Raw genomic sequence first — 18,218 nt, forward strand, 5'->3', positions numbered from 1 at the left:
GACAAACTTAGTAACCGTAAACACACATTTATTATCTTACAGTATCCATGGGTCAGGAGTTGGGGCCCAACTTAGCTGGGCTCCCTGTTCTGGGTCTCATAAGACTGCAGCTGAGGTGGTGGTAAGGCTTCATTCTCATATGGAGGCTAAAGTGGAGAAAAGTCTGTTTCTAAGCTCATTCATATGGTTGGCAGAACTCATTTCTCTGAGGCTGTGTGGTTGAGGGCCTTGGCATTTTGCTAATTGGAGGCTACTGGTAGTTCTTAGATACCATAGCCAGATCACTTTCTCAACATGGCTGCTCACATCAACAAGCCTTTGAGGAGAATCTTTCATGTCAGAGAGAACCAATTCACTCAAACCCAACTGTTTTCTTAATTACAGCTGTAGAATCCTTTCCATGTTCTATTGGTAGAACAAGCCCTAGGACCCACCCATATCAAGGCAAAAAGATGGAAATCAGGGTGGCCACCGTGGGATCAGTCTGTCACAGTAGATCCAAACATAAGACCTAAAACTAAAAAAAAAAAAAAAAAAAAAAAGGTCTAGAGGGGAACACAGGGGAAAAATTTTTTGTGAATTTAGGTTAGATGAAGATTCCCAGAAGACAAAAAGCACACAAACTATAATATCACAGAGAATAAATAGGCCTCCATCAAAAGTAAAAATCTTTGGCACAGTTAAGAAAATAAAACAGCAAACCATAGTTGGAGGGAAAAAGTATTTACAAATCACATATATGATAAAAAAAAAACTTGTAACCAGAATATGTAAAGAACTCTCACAACTTAATAAAACAGACAATTCAATTTAACCAGAAACAGGCAAACGAACCTGACAGACACTTCACCAAATAAGATAAGCATAATGGCCAATAAGCAAATGAAGATATGGTCCCTATAATCAATCATTAGGAATATGTAAATTAAATCACAAGGAGATACCATTTCCACAACTACCCAAATGGCTAAAACTTAAAAAAGATAATGAACGGGGTATGACAGTGGTGGAGCAGTTGCCTAGCATGCCTAAGGCTCTGGGTGCCATTCCCAGTACTGAAAAAAAAATCAGACCTTCAAAAACAAGCCACAACACAACAACAGGTATTTATTAGAATGTTCCAGAGGAACCCTCTTACTTTACCAGTGAGAATGCAAAATGGCACAATGGAGGGACCACTATGGAAAAGAGTTTGATGATGTCCAGTAAAGTTAAACATACACTACACATATGACCCAACAATGTTTTGCCTAAGTACAGTATTTACACAAGGCAAATGAAAAACCTGAGTCTACACAAAGATGTAAATGAATGTTCATAGTAGTTTTACTCTTAATGGCTCAAAACTGAATCAACTCAAACGTTCATCAACTAGTGAACATTATCACCATACTAGACTACTATTCAGCAATAGAAGGTAAAGAACAATTGATATGGGCTGGGGTTGTGGCTCAGCAGTAGAGCACTCGTCTTGCATGTATGGGACCCTGGGTTTGATCCTCAGCACCACGTAAAAAATAAATGAGTGAAATAAAGGCATTGTGTCCAAATACAAAATAAATATTAAAAAAGAACAATTGATACATGCAACAATATAAAAAAGAATATAAAAAAATTATGTTCAATGAAAGAAGCCAGCCATGAAGCACCACAGAAACCTATCCGTGACAAATTTGAAAGAATGGCTATAACTGACCCTATATTCTCTGGCCATGATGAAGTTAAGTGAGGAATCAGTTTTGAAAATTCATAGAAAATATACTTGCAAATTAAAAGTATACTTCTAACAGCTCACAGTTGAATGAATTAATTACAATGGGGATTAGAATATAGTTGATAATAAAAATGAAAATATTATGTTTTGAAACATCCAAACAGTGGAATAAGTCCAAAGAGACAAGAAGCAAATGAAGAAAAGTGATTTCTGGGATATATATATATATATATATATATATATATATATATATATATATTTTTTTTTAATTTATTTATTTTAAATCTTTATTTTTTATTTGTAGCTGGACACAATACCTTTACTTTATTTATTTTTAAGTGGTGCTGAGGATGGAACCCAGGGCCTCACACATGCTAGGTGAGTGCTCTATTGCTGAGCCACAACCCCAGCCCCATGTGGGAAATATTTTAAGTGAAAAAAATCAAGAGTCTGAATAGTATGTGAAATTCAATTTTCTGTATATAAGAAAAGGGGGGAATGCAAATATATGTGTTTTTATGCCTGCTCAAATTTGCAAAAGAACCCACAGAAGAATGAACTAATAAACTGATTATGCCAGCGAGTAGTATGTCTGGCTAGATAAGGAAGCAAGACTCTTCTGAATATATCTTACTCTAAATTTGACTTTAAAATCATATGAAGTTTAAGCTCATTAAATTTTTACTTAAAAACTGTAAAATACATGGAAACAAATGAACAATCATTATCAAGTTGATCCCATAATCACAAATGATAAACTTCTGGTAAGAGTAATTAAAAAGAACAAATGAAAAAAAGAAAAAAAGGCACAAATAAACCATAGTAAGATGCAGGAATTAAGACATCACTAAAGATATGGCAGACATCAACTAGTAGTTTCAACTCTTCCAGGCCGAGATGGATCTATGAGCAAGTTCTATTAATTCAAATAACAGATAACTCCAATCATACAAAAACTTCCGGAGAGCACTTACTTTATAAGGGTAGCATAATCATGATACTCAACTAGACAGTGACAATACAAGAGATTTAAGGCCAAATCTCACTATCAAATATAGATATGAAAACCCTGAAGAAAACTGTATGAATCAAATCCGGCAGTCAAGAAAGATCATGGCCACAGTGGGTTCATTATAGTGATACAAATTTAGTTATAGCTACAAAGTTGTATTCGAAATCCCTTAAAATGGCCCACATCAACCATCTCCTGCATCAGAAACTTGAGGCATGATGCCAGGGAACTTGTAGTGCTACACAAGCACCTCACGTGGTCCTGATATGGCTTGCCACTCAAAGTGGCACTCAGAGCAGCCACCTGGGCATCATCTGGGAGCCTGCTGGAACTCAGACAAGAGCACTCTCCTACCTCATCCCAGACCCACTGTCAAGGTGGTTCATACTTAACACAGAGAAGTGCTCTTAGAGCAGCTGCTCTCAACCTGAGTTGCAGGCCACCATCACCAGGAAGCCTTTAAAAAAAAAAATTCCCATGTCAGTGTCATCCCAGATTAATTAAACACAAATGTCTGTGGGTGGGGCTCAGGTGGCAGGTATTTTAAAAGTCCCCAGGTGGTTCCAATGAGCAGGAAGCATGGCAAACCACTGCTCTGTAGTATTCCCAAGAAGAGGAAACTTCTATTCAGAGACTCTGCACCCTCTCTGAAGAGCCAAGAAAGACAGATACACTCCTCAAGCCCTATGGCTTTACCCCCAGAAGAAAGCACGTGTTTGTCACACATGCCATGCCAACAGGGCTGTCTTCATGCAGCTTACAAAACTGACACAGAAAGAGAACTTGTAGTCCTGAACTCTGCAGAAGCTACAGCCCAGACTATGAACCCAGAAGTCAGACTCCCCTGGGTTTCCATCCTCTCGCAGCTGCTTCAAAGTGCATCACCTAGACCTAACTTCTCTGGAAGAAATTCCATAGTGATGTTAATACTTTCTACCTCAAAGCAGTGTTTAAGGACTCAAACAAGACATTCTGTAGAAGCAGAGGGCCAAGGGCTTGGCAAAGATTACGCCTAATGTTAATGTACATTACTACTGAGGCGGCTGGTCAGATATTGGCAACAACTCTAAATGAAATCATCAACAAATCCAGGCCAAAAGATAACTCTCCACACCATGCTAACACGGTAGCAACTAGTATGTGCAACTCCTGAACACATGTGATATGACTACTCTAGATGGAGATGTGAGGCAATAACAAAATACATCCAGGATTTGGACAACCTATTACAAAAGGGGTCATCTCATTAATTATGTTCACTACCTGTTAAAATGAAAGTATTTTGCACCAACTAGATATATTAAAACTGACTTCACCTGTTCACTTTTTTTTTATTGTGGCTAAAAAAAACTTTCAAACTTCACATGACTCACATTACCTTTCTTTTGGCTAGTACTGTCTCAAAGGCTTAGGAAGCCAGGGTGTGAACTGGTACTCTCAGATTAGATTGGCCTTTTATAACTTTAATTTACATATGGCCGCCTGGTGGGGGTCTCATTAAAATGCAGATTCTGATGGAATATTCTGCAGTGGTTCTAACTGAATGTGGGACCAGGCCTGAGATTCTACATTTGTCACAAGCCCCCAAGAGTGGCTACTGAGGAGTGAGGGCATCCAGACAGTATCAACAACAAAAAAATATTTTATGACAGAAGTGATGGGGGCCTCTGGGGAAAATTAGAGCTGATAACAGGAAGAAAGTAAATGTGCTGTAGGATCAGACTGAGCCTCTCACAGTGAGGAATACAAAGAAGTGGGGGCCAAAGAAGTGGGGGCCCATCTTGAACAGGTTGCCCTTAGAAGCCGGCAGCAGAGAAGGGGAGATGCATGCTTTCCTCTCCCAGATCAACTCAAAATGGAACACTGGCTGGGGTTACATCCAATGTCACACAACCAGTGTTAATGGCAGTGCCCTTCTAAGATCTTACTGAAATCAAGAGCAAACTTTCCTTCTTGCTGTTGCCCACCAATAGTAATGACCACCTCTGCACCGTAGCCTGGGTCACTGCCATACAGGTATATTTATTATCGCAGTTAAACAGCTAAGGCCAATTCCAGGCCTGCTAAAAGTAAGGGCAGTCCCCATTCTCCTGCATCCTCACCTGAGTAATCTCAGAGCTATAAAGGAATTTAAAGCACCACCACCCAATGCTAAGAATGTCCTTTAAAACCTACCTCTGCCTCAGTAGCTCCCATGGAGGGGAAAGGATGACACTGACCTGATGTTGCAGCCTATTCCATGTTAACAGGCTCAGAAAATGGATTGATTTCTTCTCACAGAAAGTCCAAGGACATGATATCAAAATATAACAATTACCACATGCTACAGAAAAGGCACCACTGTGTATTGTCAAGATTTGTACAGGGCTGAAGAGCTGAATGTATTACAAAAAAGTTCATTTTGTTCTTCCTTTCAATTCTTAATCTTTGACTTCCTCCTCTACCCCCCCCATCCCAAACATAACAGCAAGCAAAGCAAAAACCTATACTCAAAGCGTTCATGATGACACAGTGCAAAGATTAAAAAGCTGGGAGGAAAGGGGTGTTAAGCCAATGTGAGAGATCTGTCCCATCACTGGATTCTAAGAACCTTCTTATCCATTTTTTATTTGCCCATGGAGAGAAAGGCTAAGTACAAGCTCCATTTCATCTCACAGACAAGGAGCACAATCTTCAGAAGGATTAAAGTGAACATGTCCAAACAATGCTGTGCCCCCCCCCATCCAGTGCAAGTCAATGAATGTTTACTGTTTACTGTGTGCACTGGGCCATGTTCGGTTTCACACACCCAGAAAAATGTCTCTGACCTCAGACCTCTTTATTACAAGTTTGGAAGATGAAAAAAATTAATACTGAAATATGTAGGAGTTGCCTATAAAGAAAAAGAATCAAGGACCAATCATATAAAACTAGTGTAAGTATGTGGAATTGCAAAGTTAGGAGTCCTTTCAAGATACTGAGAAATGAATTCAAGGGCATTCAGGCCCAGGCCTGAGGTACTGACCTGATGAGCAATCAAGTCTCTGGATCTCTTCTCCAGGGCCCGGATCACTTTTCATCCTAACCTAGGAGCACAAGAATCCAGTCTATTATGGACTGAGGAATGCACAGGGCCTGAAGCTGACTGAAGAGCCAAGGTTGGGTCTTGATCAGAAAAAGGTAAGACTTCCATTCTGAGACACTTGGGAAAGGGGCAGGTAAAATTCCCTAATGCAGGAATCACCTTGCTATCACCCTGTAATTGTTGGTTATACAGTACTACCTTTTAGGAAAAAAATAAAATGAAAACTCATAAGGTAAACAAATGGCTTCAGGCCATTTTCACTAGGCACTAAAACATTTGCATATTTTAATGCTGACAGCTGTGAGAGACTGAGGCAGAGAGGCCACACCTATGGTTAAGGAGAAGATGAGCTAAGAACAGGAATGATGGTTGCCGTCACAACCAGTTCTCCAAACAACTATGACTTGTATAACATTATAGTGCAATCACGATAATGGTGTACAGCTTACAGAAAGCTCTGATGCACATCTGATTCTCTGAAGAACTCTGAAAGCTTGGGTGTTATTAGCTCTGTCTAACAAATGTAAAAGCCATCAACAGTGAGCTAAAATGACTTGTCCAGTGTCACAGAGTTAAAGCAGAGAAATGAGACTTGAAACCAGCTTCTGGAATCCAAATGCAGGAAGTTTCCTATCACATCACATGGACAACATGTTCGTTTACCACTTGTTCCTGTTAGAAATAGGAAGAAAGCACTTGTACATGATGCCAATTTTCTAAAGAGATGCTTCAAATTCATAAAAAGAATAATTGTCAAGGTACTGGCTATGAAAAAAACACACAGCAAACATTTCCAATGAAAGCTCGTCCTCCAGCTACAAGAGAAGGATCACAAGGAGGCATTCTTTTTCTATGGCTGTTGTTTGTGGTAACGAAAAAAACAAAACAACAACAAAAAAAAAATTTGGCCCCAAGTAAGCAAGGAATTTTTAAATCCAACTAGTAAAGGAAATTAAGCTATGCAATAACAGAAGACACTGCTAACAATGCCATCTGAAATTAAAATCTCGTATCAACAATGAAATGCAAAAGAAATGTCTAGAATATCCAGCTTACTGGATTTCTAAAATTTTATTAGGACATGGCTAGGAACATTTTTTTTCTCGAAAATAAGAGGTCCAAATAGTTCAATTTAATAACAGCTAAATTTTCTTGAGTGCCTCTATGTACAAAACTGTCCTAAGCATTACACACACACACACACACACATACACACACACACACACACACAATATCTACTCAGTCCTCCCAACATCCCTTTGAGAAGGTACTATCATTATTTTCATTTTACATATAAGGAACCCCAGGGACAGAGGCAAGTCCCTTGCCCAGGGTCACATAAGTAATAATAAAGCCAGGATTCAAATCTGTGGAGACCACCTAATCCAGAGCAATAATGCCCCCCATCTGCCAAAAAAATGAATAAATGAACTGAGAAACTAGAAAATAAAGAAAGCAGAACTCTGAAGGGGTCAGAAAGAGGGAAGGGAAATTACTAAATGACGAAAACAACCTATTATTCTGTTATAAAATTGAATAAACTTTAGAAATAAATAGAAACTCAAATCTTTGTAATCCTCTGGCCACTGGTTAAGAATGTCACCTACTGAGCTTTGAAGAGTCTCTGCTTTTCTCTTTATTTTGGAGCCTTCAATAAGACCAAGAGCTGTGTGTTTTCAGTGGTTTCTAAAGTAAGTACATTTTGTTAATCCTTTTCTCATTTTGGAGGAAGACTACTGGAGTATTTTTTGTAACTTTATTCATTTTCAGAATACGTAAATTTAAAAAATTTGCTTTGAAGATACTGAACATACAGAATTTGGGAGGACTGAGTGGTACCAAACAGATGAATTTTTACAGTGAGTTCTCACTAATGCCATTTTATTAGTGAGTGTTCTTGTTACTAAGAACTTGAGTGCTTCTTTACTCTGGAGCTAGTTCAAAATGAACTGGTTTGTCTTTACAAATCACACAATACAAAGATTGAGAATTATTTCAGATAACAGGTTCACAGTACAAACCAGCATGCAGGAAGAGGAACCATGGTATAAGGTGGCCTGAGAATCCAGCAGAGCCTTCTGTAGTTAGAGTCAGCTATCTACAGAAATGGGGATTTGAAAACCACCTTTCCAGGTGTATGGAAACACTGTTGCATGTAAAGAGGAAAAAAGCAAGGTTGTGATAAAGTTATCTAAGAGGCACTCTTGGGAAAAATGATGACTCCACAGAATCTGTTGGATTCAGACAGATTTGCTTTTGGATTTGTTTGCTTTAGTGGCGCAGCAGCTGACAATCTAAAACTAGCAGTTCAAAGTGATGTCCAACTCACTCTCGATCATGCCTGTTTGTTTTACTGTCATTGTAGAGATTTAGAGTTCATTTTTTCAACATTCAGCTCTGCTGGAAAATATCATTGCTTATTTTTTTTAATTGTCTGAATCCCCACACATAAATTCCAGAAGGCCTCCTCAGTAGTGCGCTGTCCTTAGGACACTGTGTGAACTTTATTTAATGAATGAAACCACTAACAATTTAATAAATATAAGTTAGAAGTTTAAGGTAAGGAGACAGGTCATTTAATAACCATAGTAGCTTCTATATGCCCGAATGAAGGTATTCACCTTCAAGCACATCAGGAGCACCACCACTTTGAATTATTCTCCATGGTGTGGAATCTCTTTAAGGTTTGATTTTGTTAAATAGCCAGAAGTCATTCAGTCAAATGTGATGAATACCTGATTTGCCCAATAGATATCCTGGATGAAAGCAAAAGGTGTCTAAAGTACAAGCCCGATCATCTCAGCTAGCTAGTAAACTGGTTTTGAAGGAAATCCAAAATGGTCTGAACCACAGTAAAACTTCTGGCTCAGTCTCACGACTATAAGATAGAGACTTCTATCTTAATAACATGGAGATGTAGTACAAAGAACCCAGATTAGACATATAATATTCTCCCTGATACCTAGCTTGTGATACTAGTTTTGCTATCTATATTAGTTAGCCTCTCTGGGACTCAGTTCTCCCATCCAGGAAACAAATTATGTGAACTTCGAGGTCTTAGTCAATTGTAAAATGCTACAATTCCGCTCTTGCAAAGATCTGTCTTAAAAACTAGTCACAACCCACTTCGTCTGATATGTTGTATCCATCCATAAAGTTCATAATATAATTTTGTGCAACAGATTCACTTTATAATACTAATTTTTTCACTTCCTGAGCGCAGCAAAAGGCACCCCGACCGAGGGCGCTTGCTCGTGCCTGTGCATACTTCCGACTGCGTATCAGGGAACTAACCGTTCCTTCTCAGACCTTCCCTCAACTGTAGCAAAAGCAGATAAATCTCCCGTGCATACACAGAAACACTGGACCAGAGCGACGATTATGGTTTCTCATCCAGTGTCAGGCTGAGTCCACTCCGCAGAGCCCACGGGGGATGCGGCGGGTGCCCACCCCACGCAGAAGGCTAGGGCGAGGACCAGCCGCAGCGCGTCGCCGAGGAGGCAGGGCAGCCGCCCGGCCCGCTCGCCTCCCCGGGACAGGGAAGCAAAGTACAGGCAGCACCTACGACATATGCTCCCCGCCTCCCGGCGTTGCAGCCCCAATTCCCGTCCCGACCTTCGCCCGCCGTGAGCCGAAGAACTGGGGGAAAACACAAGCACCTGTCTTCTGCTTCCCGGCCTCAGCCCTGCCCCGCGGGGACAGCGAAGAAGCTCGGGTGAACCCCACCCCCACCCCAACGGGTGCGCTGACGCCCCGCGCGACCCGGCGGCCCGTGGAGTCCCAACTTCCCGCTGCCAGTCTCCCCATCACAGGTCCCCGCAGCGGCCGGCTCACAGCCAGGCCAGCCGTGAGCGCGCACCCACCTTGGGCTCCCGGCGCCACCGCCGTTGCCAGGCTGCTCAGCTCCAGGGCCCTGCTCCGCCCCCTCCGCCACCCGCCCCGCCCCCGTGGCCTCCCCGCCCCTGGCCACCGCCTGCCGCCCTCCTCCGCGCACCGGTTGGCGGGTATGAATCACGTGACAGAGGCGGAGGCGGACGGAAGGCTCCGCGCAGACCTGAGGAGCCGCTCTAAGGGGCGGAGCTCTTCACCTCGAGGCTGCCGGGAAGCCTTCTATGTAAGGGTCCAGCCTGTAAAGGCAGCTGGGAGTCGTAGTTCGCGACTTTGTGCCGGGAATGGGCAGGGCCAAGATGCCAGGGGACACCCTAGTAAGGGAAGTTGGAGTCAGCGCCCAGCGGAGGCAGCTGGGAAGCGTTGTCACAGGACTTTTGGCTGGGTCTCACTGTTTTCCTAAAATAAGAGGGAAAACTTCTCTAGAAAAAACTTTTGCAGATGTCACCAAGGTAAGTCATTACCCAGTACATCGGATTGGCTGAATGAAGTTAAGATACCATAAGGAAAAAAGGAGATTTTCACTGCTGCAAGATCTGCAGTTCACAAACTCAGCTAATATAAACATTTCAGGTCAAATTTTCTTCTAATTTTTGAGGTTTTGGACAGATGACCATTAATACAGTAAATGGAGACAGAAAAAAGTTAAGGGAGACAGAGTTCAAGAAGAAAATTCAGAGTGTAATCAAATAAAACAGTCTTGTCACATAGAATAATGGCTATAATGTCCCTTGTGTGGTATAATAAAAAGAATACATATGAGCACTTCCATTAAGTGAAATTACTATATTTTGATCTTTTCCTCTTATATTTGTTAGTTCTCCAGTATGTAGAAACAGCCTGTTTTGCCCTGTACCAATCTGAGACACACATAAATACTCACATATCCTAATACAGCAGTCCCACCCTTATCCTCAGTTTCACTTCCTGTAGTTTTTAGTTATCCATGTTCAATATGGTAAAAATATTAAATAGAAGTTTCCAGAAATACACAATTCATGTTTTAAGTTTCACAGCATTTTGAGTTGATGAAATTTCTCAATGTCCAGCTCTTCTATCCCACCTGAGACATGAATCATCCCTTTGTCCAACATCTCCACACTGTGTAAAGTTCCTGCCTGTTAATCACTTAGTAGCTGTCTCTCTTTTTTCCAGTGCTGGAGATTGAACCCAGGGATGCTACGTCCCCAGCCCTTTTTATTTTTTTATTTTGAGACAGAGTCTCACTAAGTTGCCAAGCCTGGCTGTCAACTTGTGGTCTTCCTATCTAAGCTAAATTGTAGGGACTACAGGTGTGTGCCACTGCAGATGGCTAGTAGTTATCTTGATATCAGGTCAACTGGCATGGTATTGCAGTACTGTGTACAAGAAACCCTTGTATTACTTAATGTCCTCAAAGCCCAAGATTAGCAATACTTTTCATTATAATTGTTCTATTTTATTTTTCATTATTACTGTTAATATTTTACTGTGCCTAATTTATTAAGTAAACTTGATCATAGCTATGTAAGTATAGGGAAAAAACCTATTATGTGTAAGATTTGGTACCATCCAGAGTTTCAGGCATCCATTGTGGATGTTAGACTGTGTCCCCCAATGATAAGGGGGTCTTTTGGATATATACATATATACTCTACTAAGGATCTCAGACTTATAAGGAACAAAAATGCCCTTCTGAATCCAACCAAACCCATGCATCTCCCAGTATACCTCTTCTCTTTCTTCACCCCAAGTTCTGGTCTAGTCACAAGGAACTTCTTTCTATTCTCTGGATATTCCTGGTCCTTTCTACTTGTTCTTTTCCCCCAGAATAACAGTACTCCTGAAGAGACAGCAGAATAGCACTTGCTCCTGGGCCTTAGTCTTAGAAGCTCCTCCCAGAGCCCTTCTCATTGTACTAATGTTATCATTTGCTTGCAAGTCTGCCCTGCCAGCTCCCCTCCCCAGACTATGTACGTATTTGAATAACATTCATATTTGTGCTGGATTTCAAAGCATTCTCATTAAATCTGCATGTCAGAGAACCTCCCTGGTGGGCTGCTGAATAAACGGATTCCCAATATCTGTGAATTTGGGGGCAGAGGAATAGAGAAAAATGTGGGTGAGTACAGGAAAGATAGCAGCTGGATGGGAGACATTCTATACAGTAGACACGAGTATTGGGGGTAAAAATGGGAGTTCATAACCCACTTGAATCTAATGTATGAAATATGATATGTCAAGAGCTTTGTAATGTTTTGAACAACCAATAAAAAATGCTTCTCTTAAAAAAAAGAGTTCAAATTTGCAGGGAAATGGATGGCACTAGAGCAGATTATGCTTAGTGAAGCCAGCCAATCCCTAAAAAACAAATACCAAATGTCTTCTTTGATATAAGGAGAGCAACTAAGAACAGAGCAGGGAGGAAGAGCATGAGAAGAAGATTAACATTAAACAGAGACACGAGGTGGGAGGGAAAGGGAGAGAAAAGGGAAATTGCATGGTAATGGAGGGAGACCCTCATTGCTATACAAAATTACATATAAGAGGTTGTGAGGGGAATGGGAAAATAAACAAGGAGAGAAATGAATTACAGTAGATGGGGTAGAGAGAGAAGATGGGAGGGGAGGGGAGGGGGGATAGTAGAGGATAGGAAAGGTAGCAGAATACAACAGTTACTAATAGGGCATTATGTAAAAATGTGGATGTGTAACCGATGTGATTCTGCAATCTGTATTTGGGGTAAAAATGGGAGTTCATAACTCACTTGAAACTAATGTCTAAAATATGATATGTCAAGAGCCGTGTAAGGTTTTGAACAACCAATAAAAAAAAAAAAAAGAGTTCAAGGATGAAGCTGAAGCCCTTTGCTTGGGTTGAGCATTAGGGACTGGGGGAGGTACAGAGTAGAGAAGGTTCTTTTCCTAAGGAAATATGTGTTAGTCAGTTTTTCATCACTGTGACAAAATACCTGAGAAAAATGGCTGAGAGGAAAGTTTTATTTTGGTTCATGATTTCAGAGGCATCTATCCATTGTCACTTGTCTCATCACTTTGGACCTTTGGCAAAGCATAAGATCATAGCAGTGAGTATGTGGTGAAGCAAAACTGCTTACCTTGTGGTAGCCAGGAAGCAGAAAGAGAAAGGGGCCAGTAAAAACTATAGTCCCTAAGTAGCCACTCCCTCCAACTAGACCTCACCTCATAGGTTTCCATCACTACCCAATAGCCCATTAAATTATGAATCCATTGATAAAGCCCTCTTGATCCAATTACTTCCCCAAAGGCCCTACCTTTGAACCCTGTTACCTTGGGACCAAGCCTAAAATGTGGGAAAAATTTAAAATCTAAACCATAACAAGGTAGTTGCTAGAGAAGATTTCTCCAGGGTCCACCTGGGTCCAGCTCCCACCCAGCTCCATATGTGGAATAATGGAATCTAAGAAAGGGGCAGTAGAGAAGATTGGCCTCTGGTCTGTGGTAGTGACCCCACCTGTGCCTTACAGTATAGGTGGGGAGATCAAATGACCTGAAGAGATGTGGAAACTCTTTAAAAATTATAAGGGTTATGTTTTCTAGAGGAGTAACCCCCGTGCCCTTTGCAAAAATCACTGTACCAAATCCTACCCTCCTTCAGGTTAGGGCTGCATCTTAGAATTCATTGTGTGTGTGTGCGCGCGTGTGTGTGTGTGTGTGTGTGTGTGTGTGTGTGTGTGTGTTTGTGTTTTGAGGGATTCTTTAGGCTTCTCTGCACTTTACACACAGTCCCCAAGATGCAGGCACCTGTGGGGAGATAGTTGGCCTCCTAACTTGGAGCTCATGGACAATAGGGTGAGGTAGTAATGGATGTGACATGAGGCTGATTCTTCAACAACCTTTCTGGGCTGCACATCTTACACCTAGTGCCCCCCTCCATAAGTTTTTCTGCTTCTGCTAAGACACATTGGAAGAGACTCTTGCCCTCCTTATCTTTATTCTTTTCTCTGAAAATGGAGGAGTAGAGTAGGAAGGATCAGGAGGAGCCTGCACAATAATTCTGGCCAGGCATACCCTTCCTTCAAGAAGCTGACCTGAGAGAGATAATGCCAGCTTCCTGTTCCCTGCCTTAGCATGCCTAACACCTCAGCTCCTGAGCTCTAGGGCTTTCATCTCTCAGTTCCCACACTATGCCTTGGAAGGGATCCAGGGGTAGGGGAAGGTAGAGGAAAGGGAAGGGTATCTTTATGCAGGAAGGAGAAGTCTGAAGAAACAAGTATTTGGGAATAAAGACAAGAATGTAGCTGCAAAGCACCATGCTGTAGGAGGCTGCACTTGGATTTGGGAAACCCAATTCAGGTCCCAGAAATTCTACTGACAAGCTGCTGGACATGGGAAAACCATTTCACTTCTCTGATCATTAGCTGCTTCCTTATGCCATTTCTCAGGGGTGTTATGTCCTTGTATAGTGAAGATAAATGTGTCAATTTGGCAACATTTCAATGCTACCATAATGGTCACTGGGCAGAGAGTGGGAGAACACAGGGGATAAGTTTCTGGGCACTGGCATGAAAGCCCCAGAATTCAAATCCTAGCTCTTCTATTTGCAATGTGAGTGACTCTAGGAAATTCTGTCTCCCCAAGTCTCAATTTTTCTCAACTACGAAATGAAGATATTAGTATCTACTTCATAAGTTTGTGATAAAGAATGAAGAACAGTGGATGCCAGGAGTAGCTTTTGCCTTAAGGAGAACAGTAAGAGGTCCCACACTTCCTCATTTCAAAACTTACAACAAAGATATGGTAATGAAAATTTTATGCCAGAGGCTGTGGCTGTGGCTCAGTTGTAGAGCACTTGCCTAGCACGTGCGAGGCACTGGGTTCGATCCTCAGCTCTCATATATAAATAAATAAAATAAAGGTATGGGTCCATCTGCAACTAAAAAATATTTAAAGAAAGAAAAACTTTATGCCAGACCAGTGAAATGGAATAAACCCTCAAATTATATAATGCAATGATTTTAGACAAGGGTACCAAGACCATTCAATGGGGAAAGGAGACATCATTTCAACAAATGGTGATGTGGAAACTAGATAGTCACATGCAAAAGAAGGAAATTGAACTCTTATACCATATATGAAAATTAACTCAGTATTGGAGTGCTTACCTAGAACTTACCTAGTCCTGTGGTTGATCCCCAGCAACACACACACACACACACACACTCACACACTAACTCAAAATGGATAAAAGACCCAATACAGGAGAAAATCTTACTTTCTTTTCTTTTTGTAGTACTGGGGATTCAACCCAGGGTGCCCTACCAATGAGCTATATTCCCAGCCCTTCTATTTATTTATTTATTTATTTTTAAATTTTGACACAGGGTCTCGCTAAGTTGCAGAGTCAAAAAGTAAATAGCTTAAATTTCCATCAAGAGGGAATGGTTAAACAATGGTGGTATATGCATAAAATGGATTATTACATATCAATATAAAGGAAGAATTACAGATTTTTGCTACAGCATGAGTAAATCTAAAAAAAATCTAAAAAGTATAAAACTGTTGCTATAAACTAAAAATAAACTATGCATAAAATATTACAGACTATATGATTCCACTAATTTTGTTTTTGCAATGCTGGGAATTAATCCCAGGGCCTCAACATGCTAGGCAGGTATTCTACAACTGAAGTACACCCCAGTCGCTTATTACATTTTGGAAAAGACAAAATGATCATGATCAAGAAAGCAGATTTGTGCTTGATTTGGGTCAGAAACCAAGATAGAGGTGTGGGAGAGAATTGACTCCAAAGGGGCAAGAACAATGTTTTGGGAGTGATGGAAATGTTCTATATTTTGATTGTGATGGTAGTTATGCAACTGTATGCAACTGCCCAAGTTCATTAACCATAAATATGATGTGAGTGAAGTTTATTTTAAATAAGTTTTACTTCAATAAAGTTGAGGTTAAAGTGTGTTGTGAGGGGTAACCTCAGTTAAGGTTCTGAAGCTACACAGAAATTGCCAGTTTCTTTTTGTTTGTTTTCTAAGAGTCTTGGGACCTTGAAGAAGAAAGGATGGTGAAGCTTGTCCCATACATTACCAAGGATGTGCTACACCAAGAGTTTGAATGGGGCTAGGGAAAAGCATCCACCAGGAGAAGAGAAAACCCAGCCACATAGCAGTCGCACAGAGAGTGCCTACCTGAAATGAAGGAGACCAGGGGGCTGTATCCGGACAGAGGAAGCTCACCCTATTGGGCTCCAAGAACTAGAAATTTCCCCTACCTTTTCTCTGGGCTCCTGAATGCCATGGCAGCCAACCAGGACTCTTTACAGAAAATATGGGAGCACTACTGCTTCTCCTGGTATTTCACTTGTATTTTCTCATAGAACTGATGCTGGGTTGGGGCATCCTTGGGGACGCCCGTCAGGTCAGCAAGTTCTATTTTCCCAGGTGCTAGGTGGAAGTTCAAGCCCAGTAATAAGCTATGAAAGCTTTCACACCCAGAGAAAAACCCAGGTTCTTTGTACAAGGCATTCTTGAACGTGGGGGCAAGGCTTGCTGGGCTTATTGTTGTGACATCACAATGTTTCCAAAGATCCACCCTATTTACTTACTTCATCACTAGGCAAATCTAGGGTGACCATGGAGAACTTTGAGGTCTAGTCTACAAGAAGAATGGGGAGAAAACTGCCCCAAAGTTCAGTAAAAAATCAAAGCCACTGAGAAGAAATGCCAGCTCTCAAGATTCCCTCTCTGTGCCTCCAATTGTGAGATTATGGTTCTTAAATCTCAGTTTCTTACACTATTTTTTATAACTTTATTTGATTGATTGATTTATATGCAGTGCTAAAGGTTGAACCCAGTGCCTCACACATGCTAGGCAAGTGCTCTACCACTGAGCTACAACCCCAGCCCTACAATATCTTTATTTTATTTATTTATTTTTATGTGGTGCTGAGAATTGAACCCAGTGCTTCACATGTGCTAAGCAAGCACTGAGCCACAACCCAGCCCTTACAGTATTTTTTTTGAGGAAGTAAGCCCTATAAGTAAATGTAAAAAACAGATTTGAATAAAGGCCTTATATTTTTATTTTACCTATTTCATAACAATGTGGATGTAGGATGCTGCTTCCCAAACACAGAATAATTTGGATATTCAAGATTAAAATCAAAAGAGAATGATAAAAAAGGGAAAAATAAATATGAAAAACCCAAATGTCAGCAAGTAGTCACTGTACCTGAGTGAAACTGTTTAAGATTAATCAAAAAGTAAACTAGGTATAAACTTAATTAAGGAGGAAAAAGACTTGTACACTAAAAGCTATTGATGTTTAAAGAAGTTTTAAAAGACACAAATAAATAGAAAGGCAGCCCAGTTCATGGATTGGAAAGCTCAATATTGTTAGGATATCACTAATCCCTAAAGTAATCTACAAATCAATTCAATCCCTATCAAAATACCACTATTTTTTAACAGAACAGAAATAGAAAAAAAAAAAAAACCTATCGTAGAATTCACATGGAAATCAAGGGACCCAGAAGAGTCAGTCTCAAAAAAAAAAAAAAAAGTGAAATAAGCTAATCAGAAAAGCTCAAATACTTAGGATGTTTATATGAAGGACATAGAATATTCAAATTCATAGAGGCAGAAAGTAGAAACTTGGTTGTGGGGCTTGAGGAAGGGGAAAGGGGGTTGTTTTTTAGCGGGTATAGTTTCACTTTTGGAGGAGAAAAGAGTTCTAGAGTTTGATTGCACAATAATGTGAATGTACTTAACACTGTTGAGCCATACACTTAAAATTGTAAAAATGCCATTTTTAAATGTTATGTGTGTTTTACCACAATTGAAATAAAAAAGGATTAAGCCTTTCCAAGAAGCTGGAGCTGAGGAGACCAAAACCTCAGACTCATTGACAATATTCTCTGTGTTTTGTCTCAAGTGGGATTGTACCTCTCAAGGTCAGCCTCTACCCAGGATGAGAGGTCTTATGTCCTGCTTCAGAAACAAAGCCTCCCACAGGGAGCCAAAGTAACTAGGACCCCAAGACCCAGGCAACCAGAAGCATGAGGGAACCAAGAACATGTGTCCTTTCCAAAACAAATACTACCCACTCTTTGTTTCACTGCCAGAAACTCCTGAGGGTTGTGAAGGGGGGATCCTTTCCCAGAATATCTTCCCAGACCCTCCTCTCTTCTCAGGAGAACAAACATGGGAGAAAAGGCCAGCAGCATGTGCTGGTGGGGGTGGGAGGCAATGGAATGGCCCTAGAAATGGCCTGCTAAGGACCTCACCTACCTTCAGGAAGCGGGCATTGAGTGCTCCTCTGACAGGTTCTGATGAATGTACTCCTTTTCCCATTAGAGCTTCCAGGGATCATTTCAAAGAGGTCACTTACCAGTAGGGCACATGAGCACCCTTCAAAAGAAGCACATAAACCCTATGAGTGTTCATGTGGGGGCTTTCAGGGGTAGCTTTTTGGGGGGAGGGATAGTGTAGGTTAAACCCAGGAGTATTCTACCACTGAGCTACATCCCCAGTCCTATTTTGTATTTTGGGACAGGGTTGCTTCAAGTTG

The 18,218-nt window shown here is 40.9% G+C and overlaps 1 protein-coding gene across 2 annotated transcripts in view; it reads right to left on the reverse strand.

The window, feature by feature from the left end:
• The window catches only part of Mtm1 (myotubularin 1), a 113,233-nt gene extending 103,533 nt beyond the window's left edge, over positions 1-9,700 (reverse strand). For both annotated transcript variants that reach the window (XM_026403524.2, XM_026403523.2), the window contains exon 1: positions 9,654-9,700. The gene's annotated coding sequence lies outside the window, so the exon portion shown is untranslated. The remainder of the gene's footprint in view (positions 1-9,653) is intronic.
• Between the last annotated feature and the right edge of the window lie 8,518 nt (positions 9,701-18,218).

Source organism: Urocitellus parryii, chromosome X (genome assembly GCF_045843805.1).
Source record: "Urocitellus parryii isolate mUroPar1 chromosome X, mUroPar1.hap1, whole genome shotgun sequence".
Lineage (NCBI taxonomy): Eukaryota > Metazoa > Chordata > Mammalia > Rodentia > Sciuridae > Urocitellus > Urocitellus parryii.